This window comes from Scyliorhinus canicula, chromosome 5, assembly GCF_902713615.1.
Source record: "Scyliorhinus canicula chromosome 5, sScyCan1.1, whole genome shotgun sequence".
NCBI lineage: Eukaryota > Metazoa > Chordata > Chondrichthyes > Carcharhiniformes > Scyliorhinidae > Scyliorhinus > Scyliorhinus canicula.
Window position 1 is genome coordinate 70,897,162 of NC_052150.1, and position 17,693 is coordinate 70,914,854.

A 17,693-nucleotide genomic window follows, 5' to 3' on the forward strand; every position below is an offset into this window, starting at 1 on the left:
CTTACAATCTGCTGATTCAAAGAGAGACAGAGACAGCTCCCATTTAGCCACAACAGAGCTAGTGCCGAAGCTGCATGGCATATTGAAGAACCGGCACATTCCAATATCTATCCCACTGAGTTAAATATCCAAGAAATGTAGTAAAATGCCAGTAATTTTTAAGCTCATGTGGAAATTGCTGTTAGGTGGCTGCATTATGTAATATGGTTAAGAAATAATTTTCTGGTAAAAGGGCAGAATATTCTCGTCTCATCCTGTCCTGTAATAAACTGAAAATATTCCAAACCTCAACAGCAAAACAGCAATAAAAGATACAAGGTCAGTTATCAAAACAAGAAGAAAATGCCTTTGTGCTACAAAGCTACAATGAGTCCAAAGGATTAGGCAACGTCATAAATTATTTGGAATTCACTTCTGCAGCCAACAATGTTGCCTTAGTTCTTTGTTTTATGGTATTGTGTTACATTCAGAATTGTCCATTATTCTATTGATAATGAATGTTCCCGTAGGGGATAAAGTGAACTCATGCTTTAATTAAGTTCAAGGCTCCCTTCTGGCATTAAACAGAAGATTGTTCTTTCCCATCTGGATAACACTTTGATAACCTTAGTCTATAAATGTTGGCTGGTCTGAGTGTTTGAAGCTGACTTGACAACCAAGTAGTTGGGATATGGACATTGAAGTTTGTTCACTGGTAACTTGTTTTATCGGTGACCAGAGGATTATCGGTGGAGTTTCAATGGATAAGGGGTACATCTGAGGCTCTAGTTATTATTGTAATAGATAATGATAAAGCAGTCAGTTGACTATATGTAGAGAATGATGGCAGCAGGATGTGAGCAACCCCTGTTTCAACTGTGGTAGTTTATGGAGGGCTGCTTCCTTGCTTTGCCCCTATGCTTGATGTGGCACCATAGAACCATAGAATCCCAACACTGCAGAAGGAGGTCATTTGGCCCATCAAGTCTGCAGCGATGCTCTGAAAGAGCACCCTACCTAGGCCCACTCCCCTACTCTATCCCTATAACACTGCCTAACCTGTACACCTTTGAACACAAGGGGAATTTTAGCCTGGCCAATCCATTTAACTTATACATCTTTAGACTGGGAGGAAACCGGAGCACCTGGAGGAAACCCACGCAGACACGGGGAGAACGTGCAAACTCCACACAGTCACCAAGGTTGGAATTGAACCCGGGTCCCTGGAGCTGTGAGGCAGCAGTGCTAACCACTGTGCCACCTTGTCACCTATTCTGAAAAACGATGTCAATTGAGAAGGTAGTGCCTTTCAAACTATATTACCAATTGTCTCTAATGGTTCTTCATGGACTATGGCTAATTACCAATGATGGGCATCAATCAGGGTTGATTTTTATCTTGATTTCAGGCCAACCAGTGTTTGTCGCTGACAGAAGGCTCACGTCGTTTAGAGGGCCAGATCTAATCTCCGTGCTATTGATGAGCTGCGCGGCCTGAATGGGCAACCCAGTGGAGCTCGCCAGCTTCAAGTCAGCACAATATCAGAAGGCTCGTGCGACATCCAGTCTAAAGGCAAATCACTAGAGGGAGGTGATCATGAAGAGGGGTGAGGTCAGGGTGATGGTGAGCCACAATTGTGGTGCCAGGAGCCTCCTGTCCTTCACGGCTGTGCAAAATTATAATCCAGCACCTTTAAGGACGGCTGGTTATGACACTTAATGCTAGGACTGAAAGACAGGCTGCGTGTGGTGCAGGCTCCATCTGTGTATAACTGAAAATTGTAATTAGAGTCCTGAATACTACATAGGAGCCCAATTTGCATAACTAAACCCAGCACCTGAAGCAGTCTAGTCACACCCTTTTAAAATGACTAAAAATCCAAGTTATCAAGGTGGTAACTCTCCCTATCCTGTTCTAAAGAACATGCTGCTGTATTATTGCTGATTTGGGCAAGTTAAAATCAGACAAATTAGCAGGTTCTACACTAAGCCTTAAGAAACAGGAATCTAATTACCTTGATCACTCACCAAGTTAAGTGAGTGAGGAACTTGGTCATAAACACCAAGAAGGTTCCAAGTTTATTCACTGTCCTTTGCTGAATAACCCAAACCCAGTCAAGGCAGCAGTAGAGGATTCAATAATTGGCCCCATTGCCCAAAGTTATGCAGGGGAATATCATCCCAGGCTTCCATACTTGATCCCTATCCACTGACCCCTGCTGTAAGCGTATGTGCGGGAACATTGAGATCCGGGATTCTCCGGGAATTGGCGGGGCAGACAGAAATGGCGCAGTGGAGTGGCGGGGTGGTTTGCGCCCCGCCGGCCGGCATGGAAGGCCTTTGGCACCGCGCCAGCCGTGCATGTGCGGGAGCGTCAGTGGCTGCTGATGTCATCCCCTTGCGTGCGCAGGGGTGTTCACCTTCGCGCCGGCCATTGCGGAGGCCTACACGGCCGTGCGTAGGAATAAAGTGCCACCACGGCACAGGCCCGCCCACGGATCCGTGGGCCCCAACTGTGGGCCAGGCCACCGTGGGGGCACCCCCGGGGTCAGATCGCCCCGCCTCCCCCCCAGGATCCCGGAGGCCGCCCACGGAGCTGGGTCCCGCCAGTAGGGACCTACCTTGATTTACGCCAGCGGGATCCGGCAAACGAGGCAGGCCGGAGAATTCAGGCGGCCCTGGGACACATTGAGTCGCGCCGGTCCCCGCCATTCTCCGAGGCGGGCGGCGCGATTTACGCCGTGGTGACTTTTGGGGGGTGGGAGAATTCGGAGGCTGGCGGGGGCAGGATTCACGCCGACCCCCGATGATTCTCCGACCCGGTGGGTGGTCGGAGAATTTGGGTATGATGACTCACTTGTTAAATAAAAATAAAAGGAGTGTTGTGAAGGATGCACTGGGGAAAATGTTCAGGTCTCCAGTTCGTCAGAGACCAGGCACACAACTGAAAATGTACGATGTGGCCCTGTGGAAACCATGAAGAGCAAACCCAGGTGAGAATTGGTGAAGAGTTCAACTTCCGAAGGGCAATTCCCGTGTTCGTCAGGATCCTGCACAAATGTCTCTGACTCTGAGCTGGAGTTGGAGACTTGGGACAGTTCTTTGGCACTAACTGGACATTTACCCAGCAAATGTAAGATCGAATAAATCCAGGTCTAATAACTGAATATTTCCACAACTATAATACAAGCTTGTATCTCTATAACTGACCCCCACAAGCACTCATCCTCACTGTCACCCTGACCCCCAAAATGCACCCCTCACAACCAAGCTGATTACCCCTCAACCTGACTACCCCCGACCACCTGGATACTCCCGTTAACCCGATTACCCTCCCAATCTGATTACGCCTCCCCCAACCCAATTTGGCCCCCCTACCCAACTCTCCAGCTATTCACCAATCACCCAATTGCCCCCTGCCTGATCCGTTGAGACTTCTGCCCCGACTCGATTAACCCCATAACCATCCAGCCACCCCCCCAACCCAACTCACCTATCCACCAACTCGACTAGCCCCTGACCACCCAAATAACCCCCAACCCACCCCCTCCCGATAATCCAATAACTCCCGACTTGATCTGAAACCCCCCCCCCCGGGTCCAACTGCACCCCACCTTTCACCCTACTAAACCCTCCCAACCCAACCTAACTACTCCCCGAACACACAACTACCCCGACCAGCCAGCTACCCCCAGGCCCAACTATGTCCTGACCTGACAACCCCCGCCCCCGCAATGCCTATCCAACTATCTCCCAAACCATCCGACTGCACACCTGACCTGACAAATCCATTGACCACATGACAACCCACACACAGGCCCGCCCACGGATCCGTGGGCCCCAACTGTGGGCCAGGCCACCGTGTGGGGCACCCCCGGGGTCAGATCGCCCCGCCTCCCCCCCAGGACCTCGGAGGCCGCCCACGAAGCTGGGTCCCGCCGGTAGGGACCTACCTTGATTTACGCCAGCGGGACCACCCACACAACCCAACTGTTGCCCTGACCCAACCAAACCTCAATAACCACTCCAACCACATGCCAAACACCTGACATCACGCCCAACCTGACCACCTCTCGTGACCACCTGACCATCCTTTCGACCCATCTACTTCCTCACTCACCCATCCAAGCCATCCAGCCACCCACATTACCCATTTACCACCTACCCATCCACTCACTCACCCACCCATCCACTCCCGCATTCACTTATTCATTTACTAACATTATGAAATTTTGCATCTGGCTGCACGTGCAGTAAACAGTCTTTCCTTGACTACCCCATGCGACGAACGACACTGTGCTTCACATTTCTGTGAAATGTGGGAGTAGAAGTTCCTGAAAGAAATGGACAGCAACATTAAGTGAGGAACATTCTCGAGTGCAACGTTGCCACTGAGATGGGCCAATGAGTATTTCTGGAACCAAGAGCATGCTCAATTTTGACAGTGTAATCCAAGGTATTTATGAAGCCGGGGTATCAATGAGGATTAAATGTAGTGTATTCTGCTTAGTCTTCATCAACATTTCTGCCATATATACATGCTGCAGGATTTTCCCTGCAGGCATCAGGACCCTGTCGTCAGGCTAATTTGGTGACCAGAATCCTGACCTGTGTGATGAACTGTCAACAATCTGTGATTTTCCCTGAATTAATGGCCAAAGAGTGAGTTAGCCATCCAGCTAAGGATGGTGGGCAACTGGAAGGCCAAAAGGACGTCTTCCAGCCTTAATCAGCTGCAGGTTGTCATGGCTGGTATGCGAGAGGGTATAAGATTAAGGTGACCTCTCTCCAACTTCTTTAAATTTACAAAACAAAAGGCCTTCCCACCCAAACCACCATGGAGATGATGGGGAGAATTATCCCTCCACAGGACAGGCTGTGGATTTAGCTGAACCAAGGCAGAGGCAGTCCAGGGACGGCCTATTAGCTTGCATGGAGCACTGGTCCCCTCGTCAGGTGCTGCAGGAGGCTATCTCAGAACAGCTGTGTTGTGACCTGGGGACCAACTGGAAAATCCAAGATGGTCTCTGACAGTAGGCCTTAAAGGCCTTTAAGTTAGCCAACTGGCTACCCAGCCCTTGCAGGCTGATAGCCCTGCTGACCACCTCTACATCCCAGAGAAACCTTCTGGGGGCAAGTTGGAGCTGGAGGACTGGCACACCAGCCAGTAATGCAAAGTTCCATGCCTATTCACCTACGTGTCCCCCGCCCCCATCCAGGACTAAATATTCAGCATACTATCTTGAATCCTCTTCATAACTGGTTACCATTTATATCATCTTTACTGTGTACATTTTCTATAAATGTTACTGTTGCTGGAGAAAAATCCTGGCGCTCCCTCCCTAATAGTAGATAAAGTAGACATGGAGCGGATGCTTCCTCTTGTGGGGCATTCCAGAACGAGAAGTCATAGTCTTAGGATAGGAGGTAGCAAATTGAAAACAGAATTGAGGAGAAACTATTTCTCCCAAAGGGCTGTGAATCTCTGGAATTCGCTATCCCACAGTGTAGTGGATGCTGGGACAGTGAGTAAATTTAGGGAGGAGTTGGACAGAATTTTAATTGGTAATAGGTGGAAGGGTTATGGAGAATGGGCAGGTCGGTAGAGTTAAGGTCAGGATGAGATCAGCAGTAATCGAATGACGGAGCAGCTGCGATGGGTCAAATAACCTAATTCTGCATTCATAATATCTTATGAACATCACTGTGGGTGTACCTACACCTCAGGGACTGCAGGAGTTCAAGAAGGCAGCTCACCACCATTTTCTGAAGGGTAACTATGGTTAGGCAATAAATGCTGGCCCTACCAGCGATGCCCACGCCCCCTAAATGAACTTTAAAAAATTAAAAATAAACTTCATATAATGCTCTATCCTTTCTCATATACATCCCATTCATTCATTGGAAAAATAATTCACTTGATAAAATTAATTGGATATTATTAATGTTACCTGACAAGAAATTCACAACAACAATTAAATTGATCATTATGAATAGTATGTCGCCCATAAATTCATTAATTCTCCCATTTAATTACCCAAATCTGACATCTGATTAATCCATCCCTCAGATGTAAAGGCTCACGATCTTTTTTAATGAAACTTTACAGTGATTCATTTTCAGTTTTGAGCACACCCCAATTTTGAAGAATTGCCTCTGAATGAAGGCAGGATGATTATGGTGAAGAATAGAAATAAATTACAACACAGTATTCCTCAGCTTAAATACAGGCAGGCTTCAGCTATGAATCTGGATGAAGCACCTCTTTCCTGGGATCCTAAGATGTTCATCACATCTGGAAATGCATAGTACAGAAAACTGCACACGGTCAAAGTGATAAGGGCCCACTTCTGCTGAGGGGCTGGATTCTCCCCTACCCGGCGTGACGGAGGGTCCCGGCGTAGGGGAGTGGCGCCAACCACTCAGGGGTCGGGCCTCCCCAAAGGTGGGGAATTCTCCCCACCTTTGGGGGCCAGCACCGCGCCGGAGCGGTTGGCACCAGAAGACTGGCGCAAAAAACCGGCGCCCCCGGCAGCGGGGCTGGCCGAAAGGCTATCGCCGGTCGGCGCATGCGCCGGCAGTGACGTCAGCGGCCAGCTGCCGCTGATGTCACCACTGGCGCATGCGCGATGTGGTTTCTCTTCCGCTTCCGCCATGGCGGAGGCCGTGGAAGGAGAAAGAGTGCACCCAGGGCACTGGCCCGGAGTCTGAGCGGGGGGCCCCGATCGCGGGCCAGGCCACCGTGGGGGCACCCCCCGGGGTTCGATCGCCCCCTGCCCCCCCCCCAGGACCCCGGGGCCCACTCGCGCCGCTGACCCCACCGTTACAGAGGTGGTTCAAACCTCGGCGGCGGGAGAGGCCTCCCAGCGGTGGGACTTCGGCCCATCCAGGCCGGAGAATCACCGCAGGGGCCTCTCCGATCAGAGTGGCGAGATTCCGCCGTCGCCACTTCCCGGGTGGCGGAGAATCTCTGCCACGGCGGGGCGGGATTTCCGGTGGCCCCAGGCGATTCTCTGACTCTGCTGGGGGTCAGAGAATTTTGCCTGAGGATTGTAAGGATTTGTGGCAGTTACTGTCATAAAGAACTATTGTCACATTATTCAGTTGAAATCCAGGTTTAAATATTGTTATTGGCAGGCGAGTCCGTTGTGATGTCTTCTGGTTCCGATAAGTTAGAAATAATTGCATTTTAGACTTAAAATGCTGGAGCTTCATTGAGTGTATTTCTTGCATCTCCCCATGTGGCTGGTAGACTAATATGTTGTTACTCAGCATGAGTCCACCTGGCAGTAAAATGAGGCATCTCGGGAGTTCTTAGCTCTTCATGATTACTATAACAATATGACCATCAACAACACCAGCAACATCACAAAATATATAATGCCTCAATATCAATATAACTGTTACTATCATTAACTTTATTTAAAATAAAAAAGATTAACAATCAACTTATTAATAAATGAACACCATAAGACTCTCTTATAGCTCATTTTATTTTCAAAAAATATTCAGCAGGATTCTCCGGCCCCCCACCAGGCGGCGGTGCGAATCCCACCACGCTGCCCCAACGCCGTCTGCCGTATTCTCCGGCGTCAGTTTTTGGGTGGGGGCGGAGTTCACACCACGCAGGTCAGGGGCCGTTGACAGCGTCCCCCCCCCCCCCCCCCCCCCGGCAATTCTCCGGGCCCCAATGGGCCAAGCGGCCGTCCGTTTCTGGCCACTCCCACCGGCGTGGATTAGACATGGTCCCACACAGCGGGACCAGGCAGGCAAGTCGGCTGGTGCAGTCCTCGGGGGGGGGGGGGGGGGGGCGCAGGGGGATCCGACCCCAAGGGAGGCCCCCACGGTGGCTGGGCCCGTGATCAGGACCCACCAATCTGCAGGCGTGCCTGTGCTGTGGGGGCACTCTTTCCTTCCATTCTGACCCCTGTAGGGCCCTGATATGGCTGATGTGGAGAGGACAACCCCCTGCGCATGCGCCAGAATATGCCGGCCAGTCTGCGCATGCACAGAACCACGTCGGCGGTTCTGCTCATGCACGAGATCACGCCGGCCCTTCAGCACATGCAATCAACTCACACAGTCCCTTCGATGCCGGCTGGTACAGCAGCAACACATCCGGCGTCCACCTAGAAAGTGCAGAGAATTCTGCACTTTCGGGGGCTGTTGACGCCGGAGTGGTTCGCGCCAGTTTCCCCGCCGGCGTGCGGACTTGGTCCCCGCACAGGAGAATCCCGCCCATTATTTATGCTATCACTTAGCTGGGAGGGTGATGTGTCTCCATCTTTTTTCTTTCACTCAATTCTGTTTTTTTCAATTAAGGGGCAATTTAGCATGGCCAATCCACCAACCCTGCACATCTTTGGGTTGTGGAAATGAAATGAAAATCGCTTATTGTCACAAGTAGGCTTCAATGAAGTTACTGTGAAAAGCCCCTAGTCGCCACATTCCGGCGCCTGTTCAGGGAGGCTGGTACGGGAATTGAACCGCACTGCTGGCCTGCCTTGGTCTGCTTTAAAAGCCAGCAATTTAGCCCTGTGCTAAACCAGACACGAGGAGAATGTGCAAACTCCACATAGACAGTGACCTGGGGCCGGGATTGACCCGGGTCCTCGGCGCTGTGAGGCAACAGTGTTAGCCACTGCGCCACCCTGCCGCATCTGATCTTGTACAATGAACATTAATTATTCTCACTGATGAGTTTGCACACTGTTCAGGCGATGTGCGATTTGCTCCTCGTATTGTAGGAATAAGAACATAAGAACTAGGAGCAGGAGTAGGCCATCTGACCCCTCGAGCCTGCTCCGCCATTCAATGAGATCATGGCTGATCTTTTGTGGACTCAGCTCCACTTTCCGGTCTGAACACCATAACCCTTAATCCCTTTATTCTTCAAAAAACTATCTATCTTTATCTTAAAAACATTTAATGAAGGAGCCTCTACTGCTTCACTGGGCAAGGAATTCCATTGATTCACAACCCTTTGGGTGAAGAAGTTCCTCCTAAACTCAGTCCTAAATCTACTTCCCCTTATTTTGAGGCTATCCCCCCTAGTTCTGCTTTCGGCCGCCAGTGGAAACAACCTGCCCGCATCTATCCTATCTATTCCCTTCATAATTATATATGTTTCTATAAGATCCCCCCCTCATCCTTCTAAATTCCAACGAGTACAGTCCCAGTCTGCTCAACCTCTCCTCGTAATCTAACCCCTTCAGCTCTGGGATTAACCTAGTGAATCTCCTCTGCACACGCTCCAGTGCCAGTACGTCCTTTCTCAAGTAAGGAGACCAAAACTGAACACAATACTCCAGGTGTGGCCTCACTAACACCTTATACAATTGCAGCATAACCTCCCTAGTCTTAAGCTCCATCCCTCTAGCAAAGAAGGACAAAATTCCATTCACCTTCTTAATCACCTATTGCACCTGTAAACCGACTTTTTGCGACTCATGCACTAGCACACCCAGGTCTCTCTGCATAGCAGCATGCTTTAATATTTTAAATAATAATCCCATTTGCTGTTATTCCTACCAAAATGGATAACCTCACATTTGTCGACATTGTATTCCATCTGCCAGACCATAGCTCATTAACTTAACCTATCCAAATCCCTCTACAGACTTCCAGTATCCTCTGCATTTTTTGCTTTACCACTCATCTTCGTGTCATCTGCAAACTTGGACACATTGCCCTTGGTTCCCAACTCCAAATAATCTATGTAAATTGTGAACAATTATGGGCCCAACACTGATCCCTGAGGGACACCACTAGCTACTGATTGCCAACCAGACAAACACCCATTAATCCCCACTCTTTGCTTTCTATTAATTAACCAATCTTCTATCCATGCTATTACTTTACCCTTATGCCATGCATCTTTATCTTATGCAGCAACCTTTTGTGTGGCACCTTGTCAAAGGCTTTCTGGAAATCCAGATTTACCACATCTATTGGCTCCCCGTTATCTACTGCACTGGTAATGTCCTCAAACAATTCCACTAAATTAGTTAGGCACGACCTGCCCTTTATGAACCCATGCTGCGTCTGCCCAATGAGACAATTTCTATCCAGACGCCTCGCTATTTCTTCTTTGATGATAGATTCCAGCATCTTCCCTACTACCAAAGTTAAACTCACTGGCCTATAATTACCCGCTCTCTGCCTACCTCCTTTTTTAAACAGTGGTGTCATGTTTGCTCATTTCCAATCCACCGGGACCACCCCAGAGTCTAGTGAATTTTGGTAAATTATCACTAGTGCATCTGCAATTTTCCTAGCCATCTCTTTTAGCACTCTGGGATGCATTCCATCAGGGCCAGGAGACTTGTCTACCTTTAGCCCCATTAACTTGCCCATCACTACCTCCTTAGAGATAACAATCCTCTCAAGGTCCTCACCTGTCATAGCCTCATTTCTATCAGTCACTGGCATGTTATTTGTGTCTTCCACTGTGAAGACCGACTCAAAAAACCTATTCAGTTCCTCAGCTATTTCCTCAACTCCGATTATTAAAACTCCCTTCTCATCCTCTAAAGGACCAATATTTACCTTAGCCACTCTTTTTTGTTTTATATATTTGTAGAAAATGTTACTATCTGTTTTTATATTCTGAGCAAGTTTACTCTCGTAATCTATCTTACTCATCTTTATAGCTTTTTTTTAGTAGCTTTCTGTTGCCCCCTAAAGATTTCCAAGTCCTCTAGTCTCCCACTAATCTTTGCCACTTTGTATGCTTTTTCCTTCAATTTGATACTCTCCCTTATTTCCTTAGATATCCACGGTCGATTTTCCCTCTTTCTACCGTCCTTCCTTTTTGTTGGTATAAACCTTTGCTGAGCACTGTAAAAAATCACTTGGAAGGTTCTCCACTGTTCTTCAACTGTTCCACCATAAAGTCTTTGCTCCCAGTCTACCTTAGCTAGTTCTTCTCTCATCCCATTGTAATCTCCTTTGTTTAAGCACAAAACACTAGTATTTGATTTTACCTTCTCACCCTCCATCTGTATTTTAAATTCCACCATATTGTGATCGCTCCTTCCGAGAGGATCCCTAACTATGAGATCATGAATCAATCCTGTCTCATTACACAGGACAAGATCTAGGACCGCTTGTTCCCTAGTAGGTTCCATTACATACTGTTCGAAGAAACTATCGCGGATATATTCGAAAAACCCCTCCTCAAGGCTGCCTTGACCGACCTGGATAAAACAATCGACATGTAAATTAAAATCCCCCATGATAACTGCTGTACAATTTCTTCATGCATCAGTTATTTCTTTGTTATTGCCTGCCTCACCATAATGTTACTATTTGATGGCCTATAGACTACTCCTATCAGTGGCTTTTTTGCCTTACTATTCCTGATTTCCACCCAAATGGATTCAACCTTATCCTCCATAGCACCGATGTCATCCCTTACTATTGCCCGAATGTCATCCTTAAATAACAGAGCTACACCACCTCCCTTACCATCCACTCTGTCCTTCCGAATAGTTTGATACCCTCGGATATTTAACTCCCAGTCGTGACCATCCTTTAACCATGTTTCAGTAATGGCCACTAAATCATAGTCATTCACTATGATTTGTGCCATCAACTCATTTACTTTATTCCGAATACTATGAGCATTCAGGTAAAGTCCACTTATGTTGGCTTTTTTACCTCTGTTTTGAATCTTAACATCTCGATCAGTAACCTCTCCTACGTTATATTTCCTCTTAACTTTTCTCCAAATTTTCCCTGTCGTTGAACCCATATCTTCATGTAACAACCTGCCGCATCGCTTACCATTAATGTTTTTACTTCCAGTTTTATTCCTTTTAGTATTACTGGGCCTATTCACTGAGCTCCCGTCAGTCACTGTACCTTGCACTGTCGCCCTTTTTGATTTTTGACTATGGCTTCTCTGCCTTACACTTTCCCCCTTACTTCCTTTTGCTTCTGTCCCTGTTTTACTACCTTGCACTAATTTTGTTTAATTTGCTGGTGATGCTGTCTAAAGGGTTTGTGATGCTGTTGACATTATTAATGATCTTTTCTATTTTTACAGCTCCAGTGTGTGTTGAATATGGACTCTGTTCCTTCTCATTTGCTCATTGGTGATGTATGGCCTTGGAAGCTCAGCTTCACCAACAACATTTGCAAGGTTCCAGGTTTTCATGATTGGATCCTGTAGTTGTGCATTCTGTCCTTTTAACGATTCAGTCACAGAGTTAGCATGCTTGAAGTGTTGACCTCCTTCCACCTGTGCATCAGTGAGTTGGTGTCTTACTTCCCCCTCATCACTTGGGGGAGTATTTTGCTTAACAGGGTTGTTCAGACTTTCTTTCATTCAACAGCTCTGCAGGTGATTCCATGTCATTAATGAGTGCTGTAGATCGGAGTGACAATAAGACATGGTTTAGTTCTTCTTTTGTCTCTCAGTATTTCATGAGGGTTCTCTTGACAGTTGGGACATGGCTTTCTACAAACCTACATATCTCCTTGGTAATACGGTGATGAACATTGAACCCATTCTATTCAACAAATTCCTTAAATTCTGTGGAGGTGAATTGAGTTCCATCATCACATATTATTCTTTCAGGAATTCTTGCTGCGTTGACAAAACTCGAACTGCTGAGGTGATCCTTGTAATTCTTCGATAAAAGGGAACTTTGAGTACTAGTCTACAACTGTGATCTCATTCTTGATTCTGTGTGAATAAGTTGGCTCTCACAATATGTCATGATCTGCGAAAAGCAGGAAAGACCATCAACATCAGCAACATCATAAACGAGCAAGACAACATCAGCAGCATCACCAACAAGTGGTTTCAACATCAGCAAGGTCACCAACAAATGAAACAACATTACTGACATCCAGCACACCTCCTGCAATGCCAGGAGCAACTTTATTTGGATCTTTGTTTATTGTCACGTGTACCAAGGTACAATGAAAAGTATTTTTCTGCGAGCTTCTCAACAGATCTTTAAGTACATGAAAAGAAAAAGAAAAGAAAGTACATAATAGGGCAACACAAGGTATACAATGTAACTACATAAACACCGGCATCGGGTGAAGCATACAGAGAAAAAGGGATGGTATATTATTTTATTATTTGTAATTCCACTTCAGTAGCTATCGTCTCATCTTTCTTCTGCTGTGCTTCTGAAATGCACTGGAATGAAAATGGCTTATTGTCACGAGTAGGCTTCAATGAGGTAACTGTGAAAAGCCCCTAGTCGCCACATTCCGGTGCCTGTTCGGGGAGGCTGGTATGGGAATTGAACCGCGCTGCTGGCCTGCCTTGGTCTGCTTTAAAAGCCAGCAATTTAGCTCAGTGTGCTAAATACTGCATGTAGACAGCACTCTTTCGATGTCTTTGTAGATGTCTATCCAGTAAACAGCTGATTTGACTCTGAGTCTAAATTTCTCCATTTCCATGTGGCCTTCATAGACCCTCTGTTGAAGTTCTTCCTGCATCATTTTAGGTTTGATTATTTTGGATCTGGCCAACAGAACACTTCAGAAATTAGGTGATAGACCAATACTGCTGTACAGCTGACAGTGTTTTTCCTGTATCTTATCAAACCATCTCTGGATCATTGAGAACATAGAACATACAGTGTAGAAGGAGGCCATTTGACCCATTGAGTCTGCACCGACCCACTTAAGCCCTCACTTCCACCCTATCCCCGTAACCAATAACCCCTCCTAACCTTTTTGGTCACTAAGGGCAATTCAGCATGGCCAATCCACCTAACCTACACATCTTTGGACTGTGGGCGGAAACCGGAGCACCCGGAGGAAACCCACGCAGACACGGGGAGAATGTGCAGACTCCGCACAGACAGTGACACAGCGGGGAATCAAACCCGGGACCCTGGAGCTGTGAAGCCTCAGTGCTAGCCACTTGTGCTGCCATGCTGCCCAGTTTGCTGAGGGAACATCTGTAACTCTTCATCATTGCCAGTCACATCTCTAATTTGACTCAGTTTCTGTGGTGTTACATTCACTAAGTAATGTTGCTATGCGTAGATCTTTCGTACACAGATTTGTATCTCACGGTTTACTGAGACCAACTGTAGTTCTTTGCAACTGTTTAACTTCAGAATAGCAGTGACGCAGAACACATAGTTTATATCTTTTCCTCTTTATGTCCCTCTGATTTGGATTGTTCCCAACTGTTGAATCTCAGTTCCCACAACGGTGCTCAGTTTCTGAGCACTTTTCCTTGGGTAACTATTTTCTTTAAAATTTCAGGAAAGATGGTCTGGTACAGTCTGAGGAGGCTGATGCTGCTTTGTGCTCCAGTTTCAGTTGAATGGTTGAGTGTTTATTTCTCAACTTTTTCCTGATCTGAATTCTTATGTAAGTTTATTTTGTCTGGGAACTGTCACATCCAGCCAATTCATGCAGTTGTATGGTCTCTATGCCTACTGTGTCCTCAAACTCATTGTCATCTTCCAGGGAAGGGATGTTTTTTTTTTACTTTCTCATTCGCCCTTTTACTCTATCTCTAATAACCTGTTTACCATCAGGGGAGGCAATGGTGGAGTGATATTGTCACTGGACTAATAATCCAGAGACCCAGGGTGAACCTGGGTTCAAATCCCACCAGTGGCATAGTTGTACTGCCATTGGACTCACAATTCAGAGACCCAGAGTCATGCACTGGGGACCTGGGTTTGAAAACTGCCATGGCAGATGATGGAATTTGAATTGAATAAAAAAATCTGGAATTAAAATTCTAATGATGACCGTGAAAACATTGTCGAGTGTCATATAAACCCATTTGGTTCACTAATAATCCCTTTTAGGGAAGGAAGTCATAGAATCATAAAATTTACAGTGCAGAAGGAGGCCATTTGGTCCATCAAGTCTGCACTGCCCTTTGGAAAGAGCACCCTACTGAAACCCACACCTCCATCCTAATTCCATTACCCAATAACCCCTTCTAACCTTTTTGGACACTAAGGGCAATTTAGTGTGGCCAATCCACCTAACCCGGGTATCTTTGGACTGTAGGAGGAAACCGGAGCACCCAGAGGAAACCCACACAGACATGGGGACAACATACAGACTCCACACAAACAGTGACCCAATCCAGGAATCAAACCTCAGACCCAGGAGCTGTGAAGCAACAGTGCTAACCACTGTCCTACCATGCCGCCCGAAATCTGTCATCCTTACCTGCTCTGGCCTACGTGTGAATCTGGACCCACAGCAATGTGGTTGACTCTTAAAGGGATGGATAATAAATGCTGGCTCAGCCAGTGACACCCTCATTCCATGAATGAATAAAGAACAAAAACCTTTATTTTTGTTCTGCATATATTTTTTCCAGTGATTAGACTTTCCAGGAGCTCAATTTGATCCACATGCTGGACATTTCCTTCTATCTATGAACTCACGTGATCATCCACAGTTCCTGCACATCTTCCTTTCTTGCATTGGTGTCTCACTGCAAAGTATTAGCTCCTAGATGATGGAGAGGGGAACCCTCTGATGGACTTTGGGGGCACCTACGGTAAATACTTACCCCCTTGGCCCACCGTGTTAGGGCTAAGCTGCTAAATACTTGCAACAATCGACGCCCACGTGAATCCCAGTCAAGAGGGCCGGAGCATCATAAAGGCGTGGAGAATGTGGGGTCCAGATCATTAGTAGGATGTAAATGGGTTCAAATGACTCATTTGCATCCTCCCACTGGCACGGTTACAAACTTCAATGCCGCTCCCAGCGGGGACCAGTGCATCGCAAGGACGGCGATCCCGTTTTTTGCTCGACGCGAGCGCCGGGATTCTCCACCGGCGGGATTCTCCGTTTTGCCAGCGCCCAGGGGTTTCCAGACAGTGTGGGGCTGCCACACAATGGGCGGCATTGAAGTTTGTAACCGTGCCAGTGGGAGGATGCAGCTTGGCCCTAACACGGTGGGCCAAGGGGGTAAGTATTTACCGTAGGTGCCCCCAAAGTCCATCAGAGGGTTCCCCTCTCCATCATCTAGGAGCTAATGCTTTGCAGTAAACTAGCATGGCAAGGATAAGGAATCGTTCCTGCGCAACACTCTTAGCGCCAGCGCAAACCAGGAGCGATTTACTTCAGATGGGAGAATAGTCTCCCAAATGGAGAATCCTGCCCCAGGTCTTCAGAAATAGAGAAGGTTCCTTACATTTGTTCATGAGGAGTAGTAATTTTAGCTGCTGGTTACTTTACAGCAAATATCTGTTTTAGATGCCTTTCTCTGTCACTCCCTGAGGTGAAATTTCTTCAAGATGGCTCTCTGTGGATCTGCCTGCTTCCTGCCCTTTGCAATGCTTTTCGCAGGTAAGCCAAGATGGCCTCTGATATCATGTGACCTGTACAAGAATACTGAATCACTTACCATACATGACATTGACATTTTAAATTGCCTTTCTCCCACCTGTAGTTCTTAGCCTTTGTTCTGGCCAATGCAACATTTACATTCTTACAATAAGGCATCAAAATAACGTCATTATCTCCTGGATGGGACCACAGTGAGCCATAATTAAAGATTGCCTTACGATCCCTCAGTAGAGGAGACCCAGCCTGAAATCCACTATTCTGTCTGATAGCCTGGAGCCATTTTGGCTAGTCTTTCAAGTCAGTCCAATGATTTTCATTAATGCTGTAACCTTGTAACATCTTAACTGTGCAGCATAACTTTCCTGTGAGGCACAAAATGAAATTGCATTTTTACTTTTTTTCATATTTTTTAATGAAGCAAGATAAAAGAAAAGCACACACTGAGGAATCTTTTTTTCTTCACTCTCCTCCCCCCCCCCCCCACCACCACACACACACACACACACACACGCTGTTGGACAATGCAATGCAGTTTCCTATTACATTCTTTCCCTTCTAATCTTTCCCAAGGACATTTATCTGGAGTAGGATTTTAGATGAAAGTGTACAAAAGTTCAGAATTGGTGACATTATCAGGCACAGCACTCTCAAAGCAGTTAACACTTCAGGAAGGTTTAGAATTCCTGCTGGTTCTTCGAGATAGCTTTCACCAGGTTGTCTTGGATACAAAGGTGTGTAATATGCAAATTAAGTTGCCTGCCTGGAAAAAAATGTTGTAAAGCTCTTAACCTTTGCCTGGCTGTGCCTAAAATCCAGAACCTTATTGCCACAGATGTCAACTCATTGAGGATTTGAATTTCTGGAATGGTGGAATGGGCTACATTAATTTTGGGATCCTGGGAGGTGTCAGCAGCATTTGAACTTACTTTTGGGCTGTTGCAAGGGTGATTTTGCTTAAAGAGTAATGATTTCCCCAGGTTGGTTCCTGTGTGGATGGATTGGTCCCCAATCTGGCCATGATGGTCTCGCTTCTGCTGCCCTGCCATTGCTCAACTGGGAGAGACGCCCCCCCCCCCCCCCCCCAACATTCTCCGCTCCCTGTTTAACTCTAAGAAGGAAGCGTCTGCTGATTCAATTTCAGAGTCACTCTTTTCATTTTTCTACTTTCCATGGGTCCTTGCTTGACCTCTTTCAATTCTACTGGCCAGTTTCAGACACTTTTGCTTCAAGGGGTTCTCCTCAGTCGCATCAACCCTCATAGCTTCCATCGCCCTCTGCAAGACCTCTGAGCTTTTCCAGAGTTCTGCACCCTGCAGGATTCTACTATTTTTCTCGGGTCTCTGTCATGTTGTGTAGACTGGCCGATATGAATGATGAACTACAGAACACCTAGTTTAAATAATTTATTGT